Below are 25368 nucleotides of genomic sequence, written 5' to 3'. Positions count from 1 at the left end.
ACCCAAAATTAAATGAGGATTAAGGTTCTACAAAAGGGTCCTAGCTGGCTAGTCAATCTTTTTGAAAATGCATTTTTCCAACATAGGAGTTCTCCAGCATTCATTGACACCCACGCAATGCCTATCATGACTACCTCACAAATCTCATCTGTTGTCTCTCTTAGTACATTAGGATAAAACAATGGGGGTTAATTTGTTTTGAGTCCTTATATTCTGCCTGGGAATTTCATCATCTTAATGGTGACATCCTGAATTCTCCTTGGCTTCCAGTTATGGAACTATGTTTCTTGTACATTTTCTTGTAAATAATTGAACAAAATAATAATTGGATGAGTCATGACCAGTGCAAAGGAATTTAGCTGTAACATTGGAGGCTAATCATCTCATCTCCAGGACATCGCTTCAGGAGTTCCTCAGGGTAGTCTCCTAGGCCCAATGATATTTAACTGCTTCATCAGTGACCTTCATTGTAGGGTCAGAAGTGACAATGGGCAGAATTTTGCCCTTGGATAGCACCGGCTTGGCGGCAGGCGGCCAGCTGACCCCCGCTACAGAAAAGGGGGCCTGCCGCCATTTTAAGTGGGCAGGCCAATCAAGGCCCACCTAGCAGCATCCACAACAGGAAGCACCATGCGCTTCCTGTTCTGGGGGGTCGGGGGGGGCGGGGGGTGGGAATCCCCATCTATCAAAGTGTGCTCTTTCATGCATGTGCGTGAAAAAGTGCACTTCTCCCTGAGGCAAGGTCCTGTCTCAGGGAGAATACCGACAGTGGAAAAAACTTTAAAAATAGAAATATTAAAAAATTATTAATATGTCCCCCTCATGTGACAATGTCACACAAGATGGGACATGTTAATAAAGAACATATAAACTTTATTAATTTTTTACAAAATGGATATGAAACCTCATCGCGCCAGTGGATGAAGTTTCATGAATAATCTGGAGCCTGCTGGCGCTCCTGGCCTGCCCACCAGCCTTAAGGCCAGGCAGGTCTTTAATTACTTTAATTAGCCTGTCAATGGCCTCAATTGGCCATTGATAGGTCGACGGGTAGACAGCCGATTTCACTGTCCACCCGCCTTCCTAAAAATTTAAATGGACCGGGATGATGTCGGGGGTTCCTCCCGATGTCATCCCGCGTCATTTTCCCCTCGGCGACCGGGCCTCGCCCCCAAATCGCCAAGGGGAAAATCCTGGCCAATGTTTGCTTCATTATTTAAGGAGCTACAAAATAAACTGAGCACTGTGCAATCATTAGCGATTTCCAACTTCTGCTCCAAATCACACATCATCCTGACTTGGAACGATATTACCATCCCTTCAACGTCACTGGTTCAAAGTCCTGGAAACACCTCCCTAACAGCTCTGTGGAAGTACATATGCCACATATTCTGCAGTGGTTCAGGAACGTGGCTCACCAATACCTTCTCAAGGGGAGTAGAGGATGGGAATTAAGTGCTGGCTTTACCAGTGATGCCGACATCCTGTGAATAATAATTTTTAAAAATGCCAAGTAACTATTTATGTTCAACCTGCAAAACTCTCTAGCTGCCCTCTTACCATTATATTTTGTATTACAGTCAAGTTCATTTCAGATTCCCACTTGCCTTCATTGTTCACCATATAATGTGTTTCTGAATGTTCCAACCCTCTTCACCATTTTCTCTTCAGAATTTCTTCTGCTTCCATATTTCACTTCTGATTCTTTTGTTGACCTTATTAAAGTCATGCTTATTATTTTCTATAGTTGCTACACCGACATAGGTATTTATCCTGTTTTCTCAGCAAAATACTTTTAAAAGTATTCTATTTGTTCTTTACAGAAATACCATTAAACTAATGTCATAATCTTGTGTTCTTGAAGTTGACGTTTTAAAAATATATCTGTTGTTTGTCTTTTGTGTTGTTGAATCCCATGGCCAGAATATTGCCATCAGTGGGAGGGGGGCCGGACATGCCAACGTGCAAAATGACATCAGGCGTGCATCCTGACGTCATTGAGCGTCATTCCGATATTGCATTCAGTGTGCAAATGCTGGAGGCGGCTGCACACCCACCAAACTGTCAGAGGCTATTAAGGTCATTAGAAAAGTAATTTAGCTAATTAACAGCGCTGCCCATCCAATCTTAAGATTGGCGGGCAAGAGAAGGGTCCAAGCAGCCTTCACGTTTTTCAGGAAACCTCATTCACGGGCAGGATGAGGTTTCCTGAAAGTTTAATAAAATAATTAAATAAAATTTGCGAGATGCACAAACATGTCCCAGGTCATGTGATACCGTCACATGAGGAGACATGTTTAAATAATTTTCGGATCATTTATTCAAAATTTTCATTACCAACTTAATCTCCATGAGGCAGTTCCGTGCCTCCAGGAGATTGCTGCAATCTTTCAGGCATGGCGCAGGCCCTGACTCTCCCTCCTCCCCCCACCCGCACAGGTGGCAGGGCCTTAATTGGCCTTCCCACATAAAATGGCGGTGCGCAGCTGATCACAGGCGGTGATCAGCTCCGCGCCTGCTCCTACCTGTTCCCGCCCAGCCCGCCTGACACAGGTAAGATGCAGCCTCATGTCAAACTTAAACATTCTTTGGTCACTCTCACCCACAGGGGCTACAACTTACATTTCCAACATATTATTTGGGTCACATCATATAAGTGAAGCTGTGCACTAGCTCTCATGGCACCCCAGACACATTGGTCATGTGTGACATTTACTAACTTGGATGCTGAACTACTTAGACATTCCGAACTTACATCCAGTGGTTAAAATCGCCATTATAATACCCAACCTGTTTTCACATTTTCATTTCATAAAACCCAACTGAGAGACATTGGTCATTTTATTTGGAAATTGGGATGCAAGTACAATCATAGAAACAATTAATGTTAAAAAGTTATCAAAGCAGGTATGTGATGCTGAGGCTTTATAAGGCTCTGGTCAGATCACATTTAGAATATTGTTACCAATTTTGGGCCCCGTATCTCAGGAAGGATGTGCTGGCCCTGGAGAGGGTCCAGAGGAGGTTCACGAGAGCAATTCCAGGAATGAAAGGCTTAACTTATGAGGAACGTTTGAGAACTCTGGGTCTATACTTGATGGAGTTTAGAAGGATGAGGGGGGATCTGATTGAAACTTACAGAATACTGAATAGAGTGGATGTGGGGAAGATGTTTCCATTAGTAGGAGAGACTAGGACCCGAGGGCACAGCCTCAGAGTAAAGGGAAGACCTTTTAGAACAGAGATGAGGAGAAACGTCTTTAGCCAGAGTGGTGAATCTATGGAATTCATTGCCACAGAAGGCTGTGGAGGCCAGGTCTTTGAGTGTATTTAAAACCGAGATAGATAGGTTCTTGATTGGTAAGGGGATCAAAGGTTACGGGGAGAAGGCGGGAGAACCTTATCAGCCATGATTGAATGGCGGAGCAGACTCGAAAGGTCAAATGGCCTAATTTCTGCTCCTATGTCTTATGGTCTTATGGTCTTATACACAGGGGAACATGCTTTTTTGGCTTAAGAGTACTTGTGGACTACTCAGGGCTAGAACTGAACTATGTCACCTGATATACTTCCATAAGTTGTTCTGCCCTTTGTTTTGTTTTTTGATAGCTTTTCCTCTGTATTTCCTGACTACATGGTGTAAAGAAAAAGCATAATGGGTTCACGAGTATCTCATTTATCTTATAAAGTTCTTTAATTTAAAGTATCAGTCTCGCGCATCATAAAATATGGCTTGTGCTCTCGTGGATTTTGTCTGCTATATTGTTTCTTAGTGTCAGTAGAAATAATGGGTGACTCATTAGTAAGGTCAAGTGGTTAATTTGCCATTGGGTTGTTTAATTTAGATGATTACATCCAACACTCTACAGGGTGATTTAACTCATGAACAGTTTGTAATTAAGAGATATTAATAATTGCATAGTAATTGTGAATAAATATTCCATTTTAGCTATCCAAGTAATCTTAATGGCTATGCACAGATTAAATCTTTTTACATATTGAACTCAAAATAAAGTATAGGATGAAGAAAATTGGCTTGTCATATAATTGCCGTGGCAACTGCTACACAGAGAAGTAGAACACCCATGAGCTGCAGAATGCTAGAGAAACAGTTGTGTAGGTTTGATATTGCACAGATTTGGACTGCCTCAGAATATGAATGTGTAACTTTTATTTGAAAACTAGCAAATGTTTATGTTTATGGATTGTTCCAAGACCAATTGCACTCAACTTATTAATAAAGTGAGCAATAAGTTTGTGATTAACACAATTAATTGTAAACTTCTCGGACTAAATTTTGCTGTTAGCGAGCGGGGGTAGGGCCCGCTCGCCAAATGCAAAATGAAGCGGGACGATGTCGGGCGGAACCCCAACGTCATCCTGCCCCATTTAAATTTCAGGAAGGCGGGGGCACAGCAAAATCAGCTGCGGGCCCGCCAACCTGTCAATGGCCTTAAGGTTGGAGGCCAGGCCAGGAGCCCCAGCAGGGAATAGAAAAAACAAGAAACCTCATTCACTGGTGGGATGAGGTTTCATTAGGGATTTAAAAAGTTTAATAAAGTTTTAGTGAAATTTATGGACATGTCCTATCTCATGTGACATTGTCTCATGAGGGGGACAGGTTAAGGATTTTTTTTTCTATTTTTAATGTTTTCACAACTGTCAGCGATCTCCCTGAGGCAGCACTTAGCCTCAGGAGATGTGCGCTCTTTCATGCGCATGCGCAAAAGAGCGCACTCTCGCATTTGGGGAATCCCCCCACCTGGCCGCACAGGAAGCCCATAGCGTCACAGGCTTAATTGGCCCGCTCACTTAAAATAGCGGTAGGGCCCACTTCTCCGACAGGAATCGGCTCCCCGCCTGCCAGAGATTGGGTTGGGCGCGCCCACCCGGTAGGCAGAAAATTCTGCCCCTCATGTTAGCTGCTAATTAAAATAAATGGCAATTTAGGATTATATTGCATCATATTGTGTCTCTTAGAATTTGGAGGTAACTAAAGTAAATAAAAAATATCTTCTGTCCCATCCAAAAAAAAAATAGGGTCTCACAGCTGGTAACTCTTAAACTGTCTGCATTAATTTATCTTTTTGCATCTTTTTAGTCACTGCAGCACATTATTTTAATGACAAAAATACAAATATGAATGCTTGGTCTAAAGAGATTTTGAGTCGCATCAGTATTAACCTTGCCAGTAAGGAAAGCATTGTAATGATGCCCATTTCCTGCTCTGAGTGCCTTAATTGCTGGTTAAGTAATGGTTGGGAAAAATGTTGATGCAACTCTAAAAAATACAAAACTATTAGAATTGAAATGCAACAGCTGATCTGTGTCCACATTCACGATGAGAAAATTGCTGGACCTTGAAAGGCTGACTGATAGACCTGCAGGGATGATAACAAAAGTATTTGCTTTAATATATGTAATCAAGCTCTGAATTTTGGAACCAAGAACAAATTAAATTAGTATTCAGGTTTTAATTAATCTCAACATCATCTGCTTACATAGTTTCTATTGAAAATTATACTTGAATTAACTTTTTGATTAGTTCTGCCCTACTTGTTAATAATAATTTATTTAATAAACCTTGAAGTTTTCAAGTTCCCACATGGAAGAATAAAATATGTAACTGAGTAGGCATTTAAACTGTTTAGTGCTCATCTGTTTGAAGTGTCCTGGAGCGGACAGCTGTTTAAAGCACCTATGAGCACAGTAGTAAGCCACTTAAAAGGCCTGATGGAAGCCACCCAGTTGGGCAGTTAGACTCCAATACCCTGGCCAGCTCTTCCCTGTTGATGCTGCCACAGAACAAATAATGTTAAAATGTAGCAAAATCCGATGATAGATTTTGTCTTTTGCACTCCTGTTGCAAAATGATGGGAGCCTGCACCTGAATTCCCAAGATGCACTCCCAGACAACCAAGCTCTGCATTAGAAGCACTAATGGTGAAAATTTATCAACTCCTCTGCCAAAGAAATTTCCTGATTCCTTGGTGAATTAACTAAAATGATGAATAAATTCCTCCCTGGTCATATCCCCACAAGATGGAAAGCAACCATATTCCAATTTGTAAGTTTAATAATAAATAGCATTTCCAGCAAAAAAAAATGAAGATGGCATTATTCCCCTTTTAGGTTGAGAATAGAGAGCAGCTCTGCAAGGGGATAAAACCTGGCTACTTCAGCTTCTCTCCTGAGTTTCTTCTCCATTCCTTGACTCTGTGCCCAAATAATTACAGAACGGAAGAAAGTAATGCATACTGATAGTTTTCATAATTCTCTATTACGTTGCAGACCCACCTAGGAGAATTATTAGGTCAAAATCCTATTTTACCCTGCTGAATACTATTCTTGAAGGCCCACTAGCTCAAGAACAGATATCCTACTGCCATAAGGAAAGCAGCCTATATGGTATGCCTTCCCTCTGCATTAGTATTTGCTGCTTTGTTAAGATTAACGGCCTCTTGTTTTCCCCTCCTGGGCAGATATTTTCCATTTTTAGCTTTTGTGTATGTTTTCTTTAGATAACTTAAATCACATTTAACCATCATTTGTTACTCCTTTTTTCTTCAAATGGCTAATGATGGCAAGCCCACATTTATTACCAATCCCTAGTTGCCTGAGATATGTGAAAAGTTTTGAACTTCTCTGTTACAGTCATTGACTGGGTGGCACTCCCATAATGATGTTCAATATGGAATTCTGGGATTTCTATCCAATGATCTTCCAAGACTGGTCTACAACAAGGCACATAATTGTAGGAAGTAATACTGAGCAGTACATTGTTTCCATTTAATAATTATGTTAATGTTGAGGAAGCGACTAAGGATACTTTTCTCACTAGTGAGTATCAGTAAGCATTAACAAGAGAGGAAAAAAGGTTTTGCTTTTATATTGCATCAAAATGTGTCTTTTAAACATGTGTTAATGCACTTCGCATACAATTACTTTCAAATTAATTAGCTGTTACTAAATAAACTTTGCAGTTATTTTGTATTCACCAAGACCCTACAAACAGCAATGAAATGAATGTCCAGATTTTTTTCTTGGTGATATTGGCTGTGGGACGTGGTTGGGAGACTGGGAAAATGGTTTGTTTTTCTTTAAGTAGTGGTGCAAGATCTTTAATATTCATCTGACTTGTTTATGTCTCATCTGAGGGGCAGCACCTCTAACTACAGAACTTCGTCGATATTGTACTAGAATGGCAATTTTGAATATGGTTTCAAAAGCCTGGAATAGGACTCACAACTCCAATCTTCTAATTTAGAAGTCTGTCTACAACTAATTAATCCAAGTACAGCTACACCATGATTACATAATTCTAGCGGCAACCTGCCGATTAATAACCTTGACTTTGAAACTAAGTGAATTCCTCAAAGAATTAATGATGCAGCTGATGCTATCTCCCAGTCCATCACTGAAGGAAAGTAAAGCAGTTGACAAAAGGACATCAAAACAGATTAAAAAGCCCAAAATTATTCACTGAGATTGACAACAGACAGGCTTGACTGTAGCAATATTCAATCTTCTACCCAACACAAGCAAGCAAACACTTAACGATCATAACAAAACAGTATTGTGCATCAGCCATGGCTTGGTTGGTAACACCCTTGCCTCTATCACATGACTATGTGTTCAAGTCCCACTCCAGGATATGAGCACAACAATGAAGGCTCCAGAGTGCAGTTCTGAGGGAGTGTTGCACTATTGGAGATGTTATCTTTCAGATGAGATGATAAACCGAGGCCCCAATCTTCCCTCTAAGACGAATGTGAAAGATCCCATGGCACTATTTCAAAGATGAAAGGAGAGATAACTCCAGGGACCTGGCCAATTATTATCTCTCAATCAACATCACAAAATCAGATTATCTGTCCATTATGACATTGCTGTTAGTAAGGGCTTGCTGTACACAAATTGGCAACTTCATTTCCTACATTGCAACAATGACTACATTTCAAAAATGCTTCATTAACTGTAAAGTGCTTTAAGATGTCTGGTGATCGTGAAAGGTGCTATATAAATGGAAGTCTTTCCCTTTTGAAATCAATTTCAGCACCACGAGTATAACCATAGTTCACTAGCACATACTAGTATGGAGGTTTTCTCATGTCATAGCAGTGACAGTGTTGAGATAGTTGCCAACCAAGAAAAAGCTTGACACATCCAATCATCAGTGTGATGAGGAGGCTATGGGGTTTCTTGATTACATGTTCATTCATTAGCATAAACTAGAGGAGTCTAATGCACAAAGAAGGAAAAAACCATACTGGAAGTATACCATACTGAGACATAGGCTGGAATTTTACGGTCCCATCCCTGTAGAATACAGCGAGCTATTCTAAACTCCATTTTCTTCAGTGCGAAGGTAAAATCCCGCTGGCATAAAATTCCTCCCATAGAATTTTACAACACAAAAACAGGCCATTCTGTTCAACAGGTCTAAGTTAATATTTATGCTCCATACTTGGCTCTTACTTTATCTCATCATATCAACATATCCTTCTATTTTTGTCCCCTCATGTACTATCTAGTTTCCCCATAAATACATCAATTCTCATCATTTCAACCACTCCCTGTGATAGTGAGATCCACATTCTCACAATTCTGAGTAAAGAAATTTCTCCAGAATTCTCTAAAAGATCACTTTAATCTGTGGAAAAAGTTATTCGTTGATGCTCCTTTGTTTCATAGATAACAAGGGAAATGGTTTCCAGCAATTTCCTCTTAGCCTTCCTAGGGATTCTGTTGTACAGATTCAAATGGTTGCCAGCCTACCTAGTTCATCTATATATGTTAGCTGGGTGACTTAACCTATGAAGATTTTGAAACAAAATATTGTCCATTTTCAGATGAGTCAACAAGCGCACTGAAAGTCACATTGAGGTGTGCTATTCAGAATGGATTTGATTGGGGCAGGGCTCTATCAAAAAGAGGGTATGGTTCATGTGATTTCCTGGATTGATCTTGATAATCTGGGGAAATTCTTGAGGAATTTCCAGGATATTTGTTCCCTTATTGGCCTGGATGGCTGTGGCAGGGTTGGAAATGTCTAGTTGTAATGCTCCAGCTATCTTGGGTGTGGTACAGGATTGATGGAACAGCTGGACTTTTTCTGCTGATTTGCAGATGTTCATGTGTATCTTCCCGTCTTTGTCCATGCTAGTCATGCCCAATTATTTCCATTCTGCACCAGCGTTCATCTTTATTTGAGTTCACTGCTAAAGAAAGATACATTTTTCTACTATTGGAAAGATGGCAGTGGAAAACCTGCTTTGCATATAAACAGTATACTCTCTTAACTTTATTTGCCTTGAAGGCAGGGTTCTGACCTTACAGTGGCTACTGGAAATTCCAAAGCCACCAGAAGGATACATGTCTTTGGCTGTGTCTCTACCCAATTCCAAATGGGGAAGCTGATCCCATTTAACATAGTTGAAGCAAGAGAAGCCAAGTTCTGAACTGTCTCATGAAACCAGGAAAAAGCTGAGCCAATAGAACAGGCACTTCCACTCAACTCAGGTCAGTATTCTGGGCAACAACCTTTACCTGCTTCAACAGTAAGCTTCACTTTATCACTGATGATGGCATGGTGCTCAATTCCATTCACAACTCCTCAGCTGGTGATCTGAATTAGCATGCAGCAAGACCTGGAGAACATTCTGGCTTGTGTTGATAAGTAGCCAGTAGCATTTGTGCCACACGTATACCAGGCAATGATCATCTCCACTAAGAGGGAGTCTAAATCCCTCCCACTGGCATTCAATGTCCTTACCATCGCTTAATGCCCCAGCATTTACCGAGGCCTAGGAAACATGAAGCCCAATGAAGAAACTCACAAAACAGGTTAAATCAGAGGCAGCCAGTCTCATTAAAATATTTAAATCATCAACGTGTCTCCTTGGCGTGTGTTGGCTGCCCACCTCTTGTGCCACATCTGTAAAACCCATGGGCTGGATTTTATGCAGTCTGTCACGGTGAGAAACATGGCAGCCGGGCCCATGTTGTGGGAGATACCCAGTGTCATTCACCTGGTGGCAGGAAAACCTCCCCTGATTAAGGTAAAGGGCAGAAGGGGCTGGTGCAGGATTCATGGCCTCCATGCCACGATGTCAGTTGGGCTGATTAATAAGCCCACCACAACTTAGTGGTTGCTCAGTGATTAAATGGAGGCTGCATGGGGCTCTTGTGACCTTGGAAGTCCACCTAGCAAAATCTGTTGTGTTTTCCAGCAGCCTCCTGGAGGGGATGGGGTCTCCTTCACTATCAGGCATCCTGTTCTCAATCGCGGGACATGGCATCGGGCAGATGATATCCATACCCCCGCCCTTGCCTCTGATCCCCCCCACCTCACCTCTCCCTCAACCCCCAGCCCTCGACCCCCATCCTGCCCTCACTCACCCTGGGCCTGGGATCCCACAATGATCCTGAGACTCTGGCGGGCGCAGTGCCACCAGCAGCCAGCCCTTTCATGGCTAGGAGCTCTCAGCTGGCAGGACATCCATTGCCGGGGACCTCAATCACAGGAAAGGCTCGACAATTGCCTGAAAGGCACTTGATTCCATCAGTCCTCCCCTACGGAATTGGTGAGAGTTCCCAGAAGATTTTTTGTCTGGCGGGAGAGACCACTACTGAACCAACAAAATCCCAGCCTGGAAGTGAGCAGGCTGGAAGCAAGTCAGGGTTCAGGTTTTTAATTTTTCACTACTCCCAATGTATCGTTTTATATGCTTAAACTTCCCTCACTAGCTCAGATCAGACATCCACCTTGTGGGATGGTGCAAGCAAAAAAAACTCCTCCGCTCCATTCTACAGTGTACTGGCACTCCAAACTGCTGCATGATGAGTACAGCATCATGTACTCATGATGATGAGTACCTCCTAGTTGTTAATATAATAGCTTATGTCCACTCTGGCAATTTATAACTCAATATTTGTCTTCATGCTTAATATGAATCTCCCACATTCACTGAATTGGAGAGCTATTACAGACCTGACTAATGAGCAAAAGTACGATTGCTTATGAATATTTATCCTTCAACTACACTTTAAAAGCTGCTGAATCATAACATAAAAACCAATTCCACTCAGGGGCTTGGGAATCTCTCTTGGCTGCCATTATCCATTAAAGTACATTTGAGAATCCCCAGTGCTTAGCAAGTCTATTTTTCAAGATTGTTGACCTGTAAAGTTTGTTAGTAGGAAATGTCCTGTCATCAGAGAGTAGCCCTCTGCAAATGTATTTTTGATTCTCTTTCCAATACATAATTAATTTTTGCATAAAATTTACACCAGTTCATTTCTGCATTTACGTTCCTTTGGATTCATTCATGAATAAACCATTTTGATTCAATTTTGCAAATCTTTAATGGGGGACACCAAATGTGTTTACACTGGTGTCAGCACAAAACACTTTCTGCTCAAACACACATTGACTCACAAGCACAGTTATTCAAACGCTCATAATAAAAGAACAAAATGAAAATTTAGTGATCAAGCGCATATTTAATTGAATATATTTCATCAAAAAATCATTCTCAGTTTTCATTGCCAGATATCAAATATATGACAAATACAAAATACAACCCTTTTATTAATAAAGTTTGAATTTTTTATTCTATCTTATTCAGATTTATTTTGCAAAATATTAGTTAAGTGTACTCTAGATTGATACTAAACTGTAGCATTTGTTGCTGAATATTTCACAGACACTTCTTCACAGTCCATGCATCATTTAACATTAATAGTTTAGCAGACCCACTTTTGTTGCTGAGGAATAACTAATACAAAGAAACTGTAATTAGCTGAATTGTTATTTAATCCTGTATGTTACAAACATCTTAATGTTATGTTTCAAACAAACTGAACAGAAATCATGGCTGGAATTTTCCGTGCCTGCTGGCATCGGGTGTGTTTGTGACTTGAACAGACAACATGGTGTGATCGGTTTCACAACAGCGTGAAACTAGTTCATGATTGCCCACTCCGCGTTCTCCGCCATTGGATGTCAGGAACCTCATTGTAATGCATCAGCATATTATTATTAGGCCTGCGCGCCGGAATTGCCCATCCCTACCACCAACCGCCACCCCCCCCCACCCTCTGTCTGCCCGTGTCAGCAGGAAAACACGCCGACCTAGAACATATCTTGACAAGTATAACATCCAGAAGTCGGGACTTACTGCCAGGGCTTTGCTCATATCGCAGACACCCGAGAAGCAGAGGATGCTGGAGCCTGATCTCAACGGCACCCTGGATGAACATCCATGGCTTGCTGGGTGGATTCTCATGGACATGGCACTGCTGCGAAGCAGCTCGCAGAAGTTGGATAGTCACTGTTGCATCACCCAATGGGTGATGGGTGGGAGAAGAAGGGCTGGGAGAGGGAGAGGTGTCATGGGGGCGGGTGAGGCTGGGAGGGGAGAGTGAAGGTGTCAGGATGGGGTGAGGTCGGGAGGGGGGAATGAATGTGTCAGGGTGGGGTTGAGGCTGGGAGGGGGGTAATAAAAGTGTCAGGATGGGCTGAGGTTGGGATCGGGGAATGAAGGTTTCAGGATGGGCTGAGGTTGGGAGGGAGTGGGAGGTTGGGATAATGGGGGAGAAGATGGCAACTGGGAAGTTAGGTGTAAGTGGGGTGTATGGTGCAAAAGAAGGAGTGCAGAGGGGGGAGGGTGGCCATGGGGAGGAAGGAGTCAGGGAGGGTATAGGAGTAAGGCTGAAGGAAGAGGTAAAGGTGGAGGAATGAGTCAGGAAGGGGGATGGACAAAGGGGATGGGGGGTGTCTGGGGTGTCAGAGGACTGGGAGAAGGAGGGATACGCAGGTGAACATGCACAGGAGAAGTCACATAGGTTCATGTCTGCCTCCTGGGGAGCGAACTGAGAGTGGGCGTGGTATGGAGTAAGGGTGAGAATGACCGAGGGCAGAGTGAGGCTGTTGGGTGGGAGGGTAAGGGATTGATGGCAGCAGTAGAAGGGATGTGGTTGGTGGGGACTCAGAGCCAGACACGGACCCTGGGGGTGGGGAGGAGGTGACTGGAGAGGTGAATATGGATGGGGATTGGAATTTTTGAAAAGGAAAGGAATGTGCACATTCATCTGGACATCTCTGAAGGAAAAGGGTTGGGGCTGGGAGGTAATGGAGGGGAGGTGGAATGTGATGCCAAGGGGGTCAACTCTGATAGGGGGCAGGGAATGGGTTACTAGGGGAGGGTAAAAGATGGAGGAGCGGAAGTAAAACTGTATTAGCACCATGCTGTCCAAATTGAAAGTGAAACGAGAATTGTGCTGGGCGAGATCAGGTGCTGCATGGGAGTATGATCAGTTGGTGGGTGGAGATGCAGGTCAGCTCAGATGGACAATTGAAAGCGAACACCAGCAGGCAGCATTGAAGATGTTCAGGAAATTGAGATGAGTATGAATTGTGAAGGATCCGTGCAAGTGAGAGTGCTTGCACAAGGCTCTGAAAGGCCCTGCTACACAAACCCTTTTCCCTCCAGAATCACTCACAGGCCGGCTATTCCCTCTGCTGTGATGGGTCTTCCAGGCTATTTATTTCTACCTCTTCACTGGAGGAAGTGTCCTCTTGGCTGCAGATGAGGACCTGGATGGAGCTGAGGGAATGGCTGACTAAGGGTGTTGATCCCTTGGCAGAGCTCCCTGTGAACCAAAGTAGAGATAATTAGTGCGTGGCAGCAGAGTCAAAAGCAGGAGAGAGAGCACTCACAGTTACGAAAGACGGATGATGTGGTGCAGGATCACCAGGTGGATGTTCACTGCCGACCTCACCGTTGCCGCAGGCATGATCCACATCCTCACCAGTCAGCGTGATGGCACACTCCTCAAAGTGAGTGAGGGGCCTAATGTGGGCCACTCCACCCCTGGTCTGGGACCTCTCCCTGCTGATGTGAGCAGGCTTCTCCTACATGGAAACAGATGAAGAGAGTGTGAGCAGGACACGTGTCACTGCGTGGAATGTTTGTGTAGTGAGTGGAGCCATGGACAGGATGACGATGTGAGCTTGAGAGGGTATGAGTCTGATGGAGATGTGAGGGTGTGTGTGAAAGTTAATGATGTTGTCCCTTGAGGTGTGAGATCCCTGTGGATATGTGATGGGTTTGTGAGTGTGTGAGTTGAGAGTGATGACAAGAGTGAACTATGTTGGCAGAACAGATGAAACCATTCATCCTGTAGTAGCACTGGGAAGCTATCTTCTTTTGCAGGGCATTGCTGCTGACCACCACTGCTACTGCCACCAAGTCTGGTTGATCATGCTGCTGACCATCCTGCAGCCAGAGCGGGGGTTTAGGACATCGCAGCAGGCCTCCATGGTATCCAAAAGGCCTCCCAGTGATGCATCACTAAACCTGTGGGCTGTAGTCGTTTTGCTTTTTGAGGACATCTTCCCTGCGGTAGTTGTGACCTAGAAGCACTAAGATGTGTGCGTGCAGCTGCACTTTAAATATGGTGCCTGACATGATGAAGAGTGAGGTGATGGAGTGGTGGGCAAATGAGAGCCTGCCCGCCATGGAAATGGCATGTTTCCCGAGAATGCATAAATAATATAGCGGGTTTGGGATGATACGGAGTGAAAACCAACCACTGCAGCCAGCAGATAAAACGTTCTATCTGCCTGCTACTGCACCTATTGCAAATCTGGGATGATTCCACCCTATGAGCAGGGATGTAAGAGAGGGCACATCTGATAACATATGCGAGTATATTAATGTTTATAATATTAGAAACAAAGTGGAACTGGAGGCTGTTTTGGCATTAGGGAACAATGCTTTTGGTGTCAATATCAGAAGCACTGCTTAATCCAGACAATAAAATTAATATAATTTTCATAAGATCATAAAAATACGGGCAGGAGCAGGTTATTCAGCCCATCGAGTCTGCTCTGCTAGAAGATCATGGCTGATCATGCCTTAACTGCACTTTCTCGCCTGTTCTCCATAATCCTTGATCCCTTGTCAGCCAAAAGTCTAACTCAGCCTTGAATATATTCAGTGACCCAGCTGCCACTGAACACTATTTAAGAGAATTCCAAAGACTAACAACCATCTGAGAGAAGAAGTTAATTCATCTTCATCTTTGTCTTAAATGGGACACTCCTTAATTTTAAACTCTGCCCCCCGTTCTAGATTCTCCACAAGGTGAAACATCCTCTCGGTGTCTATCCTGTTAAGCTCCTCAGAATCTTATACGTTTCAATAAGATCACCTCTCATTCTTCTAAACTCTAATAAGTATAGGCCTAACCCGCTCAACATTTTCTCATAAGACAACCCCCTTATCCCAGGAATCACCCTAATGAACATTCGCTAAACTGCTTCCAATACAATTATATCCCAGTGTCACCCTCGAAAGAACTAACGCTCATTATCACTATGCTTTTCCTTTTTATATACTTATGGACGCTTTTATTGTTTTTATGGGCAAAATTTTATGTCCCACGGGTGGGCATGCGTCTGACTTGATCGGGCGTAAGATAGTGCGTGATGACATCAGGCGAGCATCCCAGCATCATAACGCACTCGCGCGATATTTCAGTTGGCGGGCACGTGTGAGAGACGGCAACGCACCCTCTGACAATTAAGAGGCCTATTAAGGCAATTAATCAATTAATTAACTGCTATTTTTCGCTGTCTGTCCAACCTTACGGTTGGTGGATAGGTGAATCGGCCAGGCAGCCTTTGCATTTTTGAGGAAACCTCATCCACGGGCTCGATGAAGTTTCCGACATTAATCCATAAAAAATGTTTTGACAGGATTTATATCATGCCTATATTCATGTGAGTGAGTCCTGTGAGTGAGTCCTATGTGGGGATATTTTCTTCACATTTTTCACATCTTTATTTAAAGGTTTTCTATTCTTCAACTCCCTGAAGCAGTTCTCTGCCTTCGGAGATCTTTCAGTGTGTGCTCCCCTGCACATGTGCAGACTTCAGTGTTCTCCCTCCTCCCACCCCCACCTCAACAACCCTGAGCTTCTCAGTGTGCCTTTCACACTGGCTGGCCGTTAATTGGCCAGCCAGCATGAAATTGCAGTCAGGGCTGTTCGCAGGTTGCTGTTTCCTGGGTCTGCCTGCCGTGCCCACCTGACGACCCAAAAATCCTGCCCTATACTTCTTGCTAGTTTTCTCTTATACTCTAATTTCTCCACTTTTATTATCATTTTGGTCACTCTTTGCTGGTTTCTAATGTTTTCCCAATCTTCTGGCCTACCACTAATCTTTGTAGCATTGTACATCTTTTCTTTCAATTTGATACCATCCTTAACTTCCTTAGCTAGCCACAGGTGGGTGCATCTTTCTCAGTGGAATATATCTCTGCTGAGAGTTTTGAAATATCTCCTTAAATGTCTGCCACTGCTTACTGTCTTACCTTTTAACTTGTTTTTTTCAGTCCACTTTAGCCAATTCTGCCTTTTTATCTTAAGACCCAAATTTCTCATCCTCAAACTGTGTATAAAATTCTCTCGTGTTATCTCTTATCTAGAGAATCCTTTACTATGAGGCCATTAATTAATCCTGTCTTATTACTCCTTGTTCAGAGAGGATATAAGTAGCCAGACACAGTACAGGAAATGGAAGTTATAGCAGCACTGGGGAGCAATGACTAATGAATTATCATGTTTAGACTTGATACTTAAATATGCCAAAGAACTAGAGCTAATTTATAACTTAAGAAGGGACAAATTCAAAGAGATGATGGAAAAATTGAAACAAGTGGTTTGGAGGAGGATGTTTGTCAGAATTTCAGAGGAAGACGAATAGAACACCTGGACATTAAAACAATTTTATATAGGACAAGCAAATACTTAAAATCTACAAGCTCATAGTAAACAATTTTTAAAAATTTATTCATGGGGTATGTGTGTTGCTGGCTAGGCCAGCATTTATTGTCCATCCTGAATTGCCCTTGAGAAGGTGGTGGTGAGTTGCCTTCTTGAACAACTGCAGTCCATGTGGTATAGATACACCCACAGTGCTGTAAGGAAGGAAGTTCCATGATTTTGACCCAGTGACAGTGACAGAACAGCGCTTTATTTCCAAGTCAGGATGGTGAGTGGCTTGGAGGGGAACTTCCAGGTGGTGGTGTTCCCATTTGTCAGCTGCCCTTATCCTTCTAGATGGCAGTGGTCATGAGATTGGAAGGTGCTGTCTGAGGGGGCTTGGTGAGTGCCTGCAGTGCACCTTGTAGATGGTATACACTGCTGTTACTGCGTGTTGGTAGTGGATTGAGTGAATGATTGTAGAAGAGGTGTCAATCAAGCGGGCTGCTTTGTCCTGAATGGTGTCAAGCTTCTTGAGTGTTGTGGTGACTATTCCATCAAACTCCTGACTTGTGCCTTGTAGACGGTGGACAGGCTTTGTGAAGTCAGGAGGTGAGTTACTTGCTTCAGGATTCTTAGCCTCTGACCTGCTCTTGTAGCCACAGTATTTATATGGCTAGTCCAGTTCAGTTCCTGGTCAATGGTAGCCCCGAAGATGTTGATAGTGGGGGATTCAGCAATGGTAATGCCACTAAATGTCAAGAGGTGATAATTAGATTCTCTCTTGTTGGAGATGGTCATTGCCTGGCACTTGTGTGGCGCGAATGTTACTTGTTAGCCCAAGCCTGGATATTGTCCAGGTCTTGTTGCATATAGACATGCATTGCTTCAGTATCTGAGGAATCGTGGTTGGTGCTAAATATTGTGTAATCATCAGCGAACATCCCCACTTATGATGGAAGGAAGGTCACTAATGGAGCAGCTGAAGATGGTTGGGCTGAGGACATTACACTGAGGAACTCCTGCAGTGATGTCCTGGGACTGGGATCACTGACCTCCAAAAACCACAACCATTTTTCTTTGTGCTAGCTATGACTCCAACCCGTGGAGAGTTTTCCCCTGATTCCAGTTGACTCTAGTTTTGCCAGAGCTCCATGAAGCCACACTTGGTCAAATGCTGCCTCGATGTCAAGGGCAGTCACTCTCACCTCACCTCAGGAGTTCAGCTCTTTTGTCCATGTTTGAAATGTTATAATGAGATCAGGGGCAGCATCTTCCCCCCAATTAAGACCCGCCTAGTGTGACGTCCGCCTTGAAGCACTGTGCACTCCCAATGCGGGCAGGGGGGAAGATTTCCTGAGCAGGTCTGTTTGCTCTTTCATGCATGCGCAAAAGAACCCACAGATCTCCCTGAGGCAAGTGCTGCCTGAGGGAGATTGTTTCAACTTTAGAAACTGCTGAATGGGGAAGAAAAAAATTATTGACATGTCCCAGCTCATGTGACAGTGTCACATGAGCTGGGACATGTCAATTACTTGAACGTTAAAACTTAATAAACATTTTTAAAACCCTCATGAAAGCTCATCTTGCCCGTGGATGAGGTTTCATGTTTTTCGGAAGCCCGCCTGGGCTCCGCTAACCATAAGGTTGGATGGGCAGCTCTGACAAGGACCTTAATTAAGTAATTAACAGGCTTTAATGGGCCTTTGACAGTTCGGCTGCGTGCCTGCCGAACTGAAAATCTAAATGTTGCGGCGTGACGTCAGGACGCACGCCCAATGTCACCCCGCATCATTTTACGCATCAGCGTGCAGGTCCCGGCCCCGCACACTGACCAGAAATTCGGCCCCAGATGATTTAAATATGGTGAGGTGGGACACAAAGGCAAACTAGTTCTGGTCTCTGCAGAAATCTGCAATACAAACCCAAAGGTCACCTGAACTCATAGTATAAAATAACCAATTATGCAGTGACTGATGGTATGGCTGGAGTGACCTCTTACCATACGTAATTATGGTGGCTTTGGTGCATACAGGAGGGTTGGGAGACACTGGTTGCTTTATCACAAATTGAATGGTAGCCTGGACAGTTACTCTAATTATACAAAGCAATCTTGTCCAATAGGACTTTGATGGTCACCAAACTTGTGACAATAAGATATAAAATATATGCAATATTAATAAATCAAATATGCTTGAGGTGTTAATCCATCAGCAATCCAGACAAATAGACTAGCTTCCTGAGCCAGAACAATTTTTACAGGGTTTTGCAAACCAACTGTTCCGCAAGGAGTGGTGACAATCTGTTAACTGAAGTATTCTGTTTCTGATAGCGTGCTCCAGTTTATTTCAAAAAGAAAAAACTTTCTTCTATAGTAAACTGTCTCTGCTTTGTCAGAATTGATATGTTAGGAGACTTGAGAAGGACAAAGAATCAATAAATCTCTACATATCAGCTTCTGCGCTCTGTCTCTTGCCTTGCTTACATTCTGTCACCTGCCATTTCCACACAAAGTGTATAAATATTTATTAGACCTGCGGCTCATGGCCACCTCCTGTAATCTCTCCTTTTATGTCCATTTCTTTCAATTGCTCATTTTAACAGATATATTAAGAAGTGAAAGCTGAACATCTGGATATTGCTGCACCGCCCCAGTTTGAAAGACTGCCTATTTCAACGCTCATTGACCACCATGCACTGCTGTTCATCATTAATACACCTCAACTATTTTGTGAAAACCACCAACCATCAACTAAACAAAGCAAAATTCTTCAGTTAGCATTCCCTGTGTTATTAGATTTTCCCAGAAAAGAGAGCAATTGGACCATTGTTCGTCTGAAGGCTAGACCTGTTTTCACAGTGCTTCATGGAGCAGTCCCATAGAGCTAAATGTATTGTTACTTAGAGACACCCAGAGAGAATGGGAACACAGAAGGTGACAAATGATGGACTATTTTTCTTGTTTCATTTGAGCAATTGACCCTCAGCTTCCAGGTTATTGGAAACACAACAACTGAACAATATTCTGATAAACATAGTCATGGTCTGACCAATATGTGATTCCTGTCTAACATCAAGATGGTTGATTCTTCCTTGCTCAATTACTCACCACGGCAACTTTAACACAACTCAGTATTGTGCAGCTCTAAAAATGAAAAGAATCTATTTGCCACATGTTAGTTGTCGATTCAATACATGTGGAGAGCATATTGGACAACATTGATATAAAGGATAAAGCTGATTTCACTTGGTGGTTATATGCAACCACAGAAGCATCCATAGCTAGAGTTAGGCTGCAGAATTTTACTTATGTGAGGATCACATAAATGGGAGCTTATTCAGCCAAGAATAACTTATGCTGCTCAATGCTTGAAAAGGCAATGCCCCACATACAGAAGAGGCTATAGACAAAGATAAAAACAAAAAACTGTGGATGCTGGAAATCCAAAACAAAACAGAAATACCTGGAAAAACTCAGGAGGTCTGGCAGCATTGGCGGAGAAGAGCAACGTTGACTTTTCGAGTCCTCATGACCCTTCAGCAGAACAGTCTGTTGAAAGGTCATGAGGACTCGAAACATCAACTTTGCTCTTCTCCGCCAATGCTGCCAGACCTGCTGAGTTTTTCCAGGTATTTCTGTTCTTTTTTAGGCTATAGACAAATATCCCTAAAGTAGTGTAGATCTTAATAGTACATCACAGGCAGCTGCAGAAGGCACTGAATGAGTGGTACAGAGCTCCAGGCTCCTATCTGATGAGACTCAGAGAGCTAATGCAATTTCAGGTAAAGGGTGTGTTGGATTGGCTCCAGGGAAACTTCAGACAGTGAAACCTGTTTGGTCCATTTATTACAGATGATGTGATGATATTTGATTGGATATCTTCCTTTACTATCAGTGGCCAGGATTTTCTGTGCCCATCGGCCTTGGATATGCTTGGTGGATTGAGTGAACAATATGGCGAGAAGGCCAAAAACCGATTTCACAACATCGGGAAACCAGCTTGCGATCGTTTGCTCCACCCACTGATGGTGGGCCTCGTTCCCCGCCATAGGACTTTGGGAGCCTCATTGTAATACATAAGCAAATCATTATAAGGCCAGCCTGCTGGACTTATCGCCCCCTTCCCCCGCCCCCGCTGGATTGTCTGCCTGCATCGGCAGGAAAACATGCCGATGTGTTTCACAACAGTATATATAAGGCATGCTCCCGATGAGCTGCACTTCGCTTGGGACTTCAAGGTTTGTTTGCCTACCTTGCTTCGGTCAACACTTGCAGTCATCAGCACCAGGCTTCACAGACAGCACCACATCACTTTTATGTGGGCTCAAGGGTAGGTCTCTAAATACCAGATCAGCCATATTTGGGTGGCTTTTCAATGGCTGCAGGGCAAGGCCTTGCTTGGGGAAGGGGGAGAAGTGGCCTCAGGCAAAGGAAGAGGTTGCAGGATGAGAGCTGCACTGGGGAAGGAAGGTAACCCAGGGTGTATGTGGGGGCACATGTTGATCTGTGCAAGTAGCTTCAAGATGGTGAGGGTTGAGGAGGCAGTCTCCAGAGGAGATGAGGCCAGGTGGACATGTGAGGTTGTGTGTGTGAGAATGTGTAGTGATGTGCCTTGAGCTGGCAGTGAGTAAGATGCCAGTGAATGTGTGATGGGCTTGAGTATGTGAGTTTGAAGTGATGAGATGGTTGCCACACCCTGGTTGCATGGATGAGATCATTCATCCTTTATCTGCATTGGATGGCCAACCTCTTCTGTGCAACATTGGCACTGACGACCACTGCCATCGCCTACAAAGCCAGAGTGGTATTGTAGCTGCCCCTCCTGCGGCCAGAGCGGGGGCAGAGGACATCACAGCGGACCTCCATGCCATCCAAAATGTGCTTGAGGGGTGCAGTCTTTTGGCCTTTCGGAGCCTTGTCCTCTTTGTTGCAGTCCTGGGCTGGAAGACTGAGTGCAGCTGTACTTTAAATGTGGTGCCTGGCGTGATGAAGTGGTGAGATGATGGCGTGGTGGACAAATTGCAGCCCGCCTGCCATTGAAACGGCTTGTGTCCCAGGAATGCATGTTTAATGCGGTGGGTTTGGGACGATATGACATGAAAAATTGCCATTGAATCTGGCAGGTAAAACATCATTTTTCCTGCCAGCTCCTGCACTTAGTGCAAATCTGGGACGATTCCGCTCACTGAAACACCAGAAGAAGGGCAAGTGTTGCTATACTTAGCAATATGCCAGAAATGACAGACAACTTATTTCTCAGGACAATTTGGAATCTGTCTGTATAATTTCTGTCTACAACCTGACAGGTTCCTCCCTTCAACAACAATAACAGCTTGCATTGCTGTAACAGTCACAACGTAGATAAAGATCCAAAGGCAGAAACTCAATCAGAAAAGCATCAACAACAAACCAACAAAGAAAGTTTAGGAGAGATGATAAAAAGCCTGAGCAAAGGTGTCAGTTAAAGAAGGTTTTAGAAGGAGAAGGGAGAGACAGAGAGGCTGATGGATTTAGCGAGAGAATTCCAGAACTTAGGACCAAGATAGCAAAAGGGACAGCTGTCGATGGTGGGGTGAATGGGGTATGATAGACACAACAGGCCAGAGGTGGAGAAACGACTCAGGCAGTCATAACATAACAGAGATAGGGAAGGGTGAGGTAACGAAACACAAGGATCAGAATTTTAAATTGTAGGTATTGTCCTTGGAACCATAATTTTCTTAACTTGTACATGCCATAGCGCAAGTCAAAATTAAGATAATAATGAAAGACTAGTGATAAAAATTACAGCACAAAGGGATACAAAATGACTAACACAAGTGCCAATTGCACTATTAGCTCCAGTGCAAAAGTATATTTTTAAAATTCAACCAGTTTGCTGAGGCAGCAGTGCATCAAATCAAAATTCCATCCTCAAGAGCATTTGCAGTAAGGAATCCACAGAGAAATAAAATTGCCGCTAGTTTACATATTAAGCCAACAAGTTACAAATAAGGAGATGGTATTAGTTTGTAAATGCATTTCTTCTTTAGTTACTGGTACATATTCCCAGGAGTATAAAGCACAACCTAATTGTCAAGAGGTTAGAGCAATACATTAATCGGTAGGGTTTGAATTAAACCTAGAATAAAAGGATTGCTGGTTCTGAAGTCTGGGCCATGAGAATTCAGCTATAATAGACATCTGCTCTTTGTCCATAATGTTTGGATTTCCCCAGGACTCTGTTCTGTCTCTCACTTTGTTTCCTTCTCCATATCAATGACCTCCTTCATTCATCATCCAACTCTAATCACTCCTTTGCTGATGATTCCTCTCTATGTCCATCAACTTCCTTCAGCTCAGATGCCCTCAGTGTGCACAACTTGCTTTGTAATTGGATGAATCACCGTGGTGAAATGTTGTGCCTGTTGCCAGACTTTACTACTTCTAAATTAGAAATAGAATTGCAATTGCTGAAAATCTGAAATAGGTGATTGAAACACAAATTGGGTGATGAAGTCTATTTTTCCATGTGTAAAATACCCATTTATAGAGATGCTAGTCTTAGAAAAGCACAGTAAGGTCTAGGAACAGAAGGAAATCTGATTTGGTCTCATTAGCCTATCTCCCCACTCTCCAGAAACACATTTGAAACCATTTGTTATTTACTGCATTGAACACTCCTGGTAATATATTTCATATGTATTACCTATTACATATATATCTATTAAAATAGTTTTACCTAACTGCCCAATCTATTTGACCTCCAGAGGGAAGGTCTGTGTGAATACTCCATTCTCCCAATCTCTAAACTCTCATGCCTAGGAATTCATCTAACATTTGAAACATTTATTCTCCTGCGTGTTCACACATTTGCCGAAATCTTCTGCTCTTACTGGTGGAGAGCTTGGAGGCAGGAAGGGTATGTAATTAGGTGGCATACCAGAACCTCACTGCTTTTTTGCCTCCAGCAGAATTAAGTTTTGGGTGGGAAGGCCAACAGTTGAGCTTCATGTCCCACCACCAATTGAGGCCCTTTAGTGGCCAATTAATGACTACTTAAGGGATCTCATCTAACCACCGCTGGTATTAACCAAGCTGCAAGTAGGCCTGTTGCCTTGTGGCATGCGGAACAGGTGAAATTGTGCAGGCCGCTTGTCACCTGAGTGGGGTGGGGTGGGGGGTTAGTGGTCCCTCAATCAAAGGCACACAGTGTCTGGTGGAGGGCCTGGGCATCAGGATGGGATGGCCTGCTGAGAGCCACTCCTCTGTCCTTGCTTCTGACACCCCCCCATTCTCATCTCCCCTCCTCCACCTCACAAAATCAAAAACACCCACCTCCACCAACCCCCCGCACCCCCCCCCCCCCGGCCAACACATTAGTTACCTGTAGCCTGGGTCCTTGACAATCCTGGGACTTCGGAGCTCACTTATGGACTTCAGTTGCTGCCGGGAAGGTTATCCATGGGCCTTCCTGTCCAGAACATAATTCTAGCAGAGGAAAAAGGCAGCGAGGTTCACATGCATCACTACTCCACCTAATTACCTGCCCTTCCTACCTCCAACCTCACCACCAGTGAGAGCAGAAGATTGCGCCCATTGTCTTTTCTCTCTCCTTCCATTGCTCCTATTTAGAATACGCACTGCCTGTGCTACAGTCACTTCTGCAATATAGGTTATGAGCATCAACCCTGTGGAGGCTCCACATTTTATTTTTTCTTCTGCAATTTATAGAACCTGAGCTCAACACTACCCTGCAGCAATTCGACTGAGAGAGGGAATTCTGTGGGCTAGGAATTGATAGCCCACAATTCTCTGGTGCTGCCATTCATGTTGCAACACATATCCCATAACTATGATACATTATTTTCCACAATTTTTATTCTTTACCTCAGCTAGTGAGAAGACCTCCATTCGAGAGTTACACTGTCAATGTTAGCAACAGGAATTGTGAATGACGTTCTGGTCAGCCAGTTGCTCCAACTGGGATATACATAGAAGTATTAGAGGTTTAGATGCACCACTATCATTAGTATGGTTTAGGTGAATGTTCATAATATAGGAGAAAAGCTGAATGGAAGATTATTGATAGCAAGTCCCCCGAATTGCAGGAATCTTGATGATACTGCTTAATTATGTATGGGAATTGGCATTGTTAGGTCTGTGGCTGCCAGCTAAGGAATTATGCTGCTTAATAATTTGCGGAAGGGCCATCATTTCGAAAATTCCTTTATTTATGCAACAGATCAAAGCTTAGGAATTAGACATTGTGCGATAACAATGTATCTGCGAAAAAACTCCAAGTGTTGTTCCTGGGGAAGGAATTTCTCAATTGTTTATTTGGAGAGGCAATTGTATCTTTCTGCGGATGGATCAGATGTTATCAAAAGGTTTCTACAGTGCTCTGATCTAATAATGATCTCCCCCGCAAAAAATATTAAGCAACGAGAACAGAAAATGGAGGGAAACGCCATTTTGATCATTTAAAGTATCAATGAATCCGATGTCTTTGGTGAATACTTTATGAATAGATTTCTGAATTTCCTCACCTGAAGATTCCAAAAGGATTAAATAGCCAGATAAGTCAAAAGCAAAATACTGAGATGCTGGAATTC

The sequence above is a fragment of the Carcharodon carcharias genome, chromosome 5 (genome assembly GCF_017639515.1).
Source record: "Carcharodon carcharias isolate sCarCar2 chromosome 5, sCarCar2.pri, whole genome shotgun sequence".
NCBI classification, from domain to species: domain Eukaryota; kingdom Metazoa; phylum Chordata; class Chondrichthyes; order Lamniformes; family Lamnidae; genus Carcharodon; species Carcharodon carcharias.
This window is presented reverse-complemented; position numbering follows the sequence as displayed.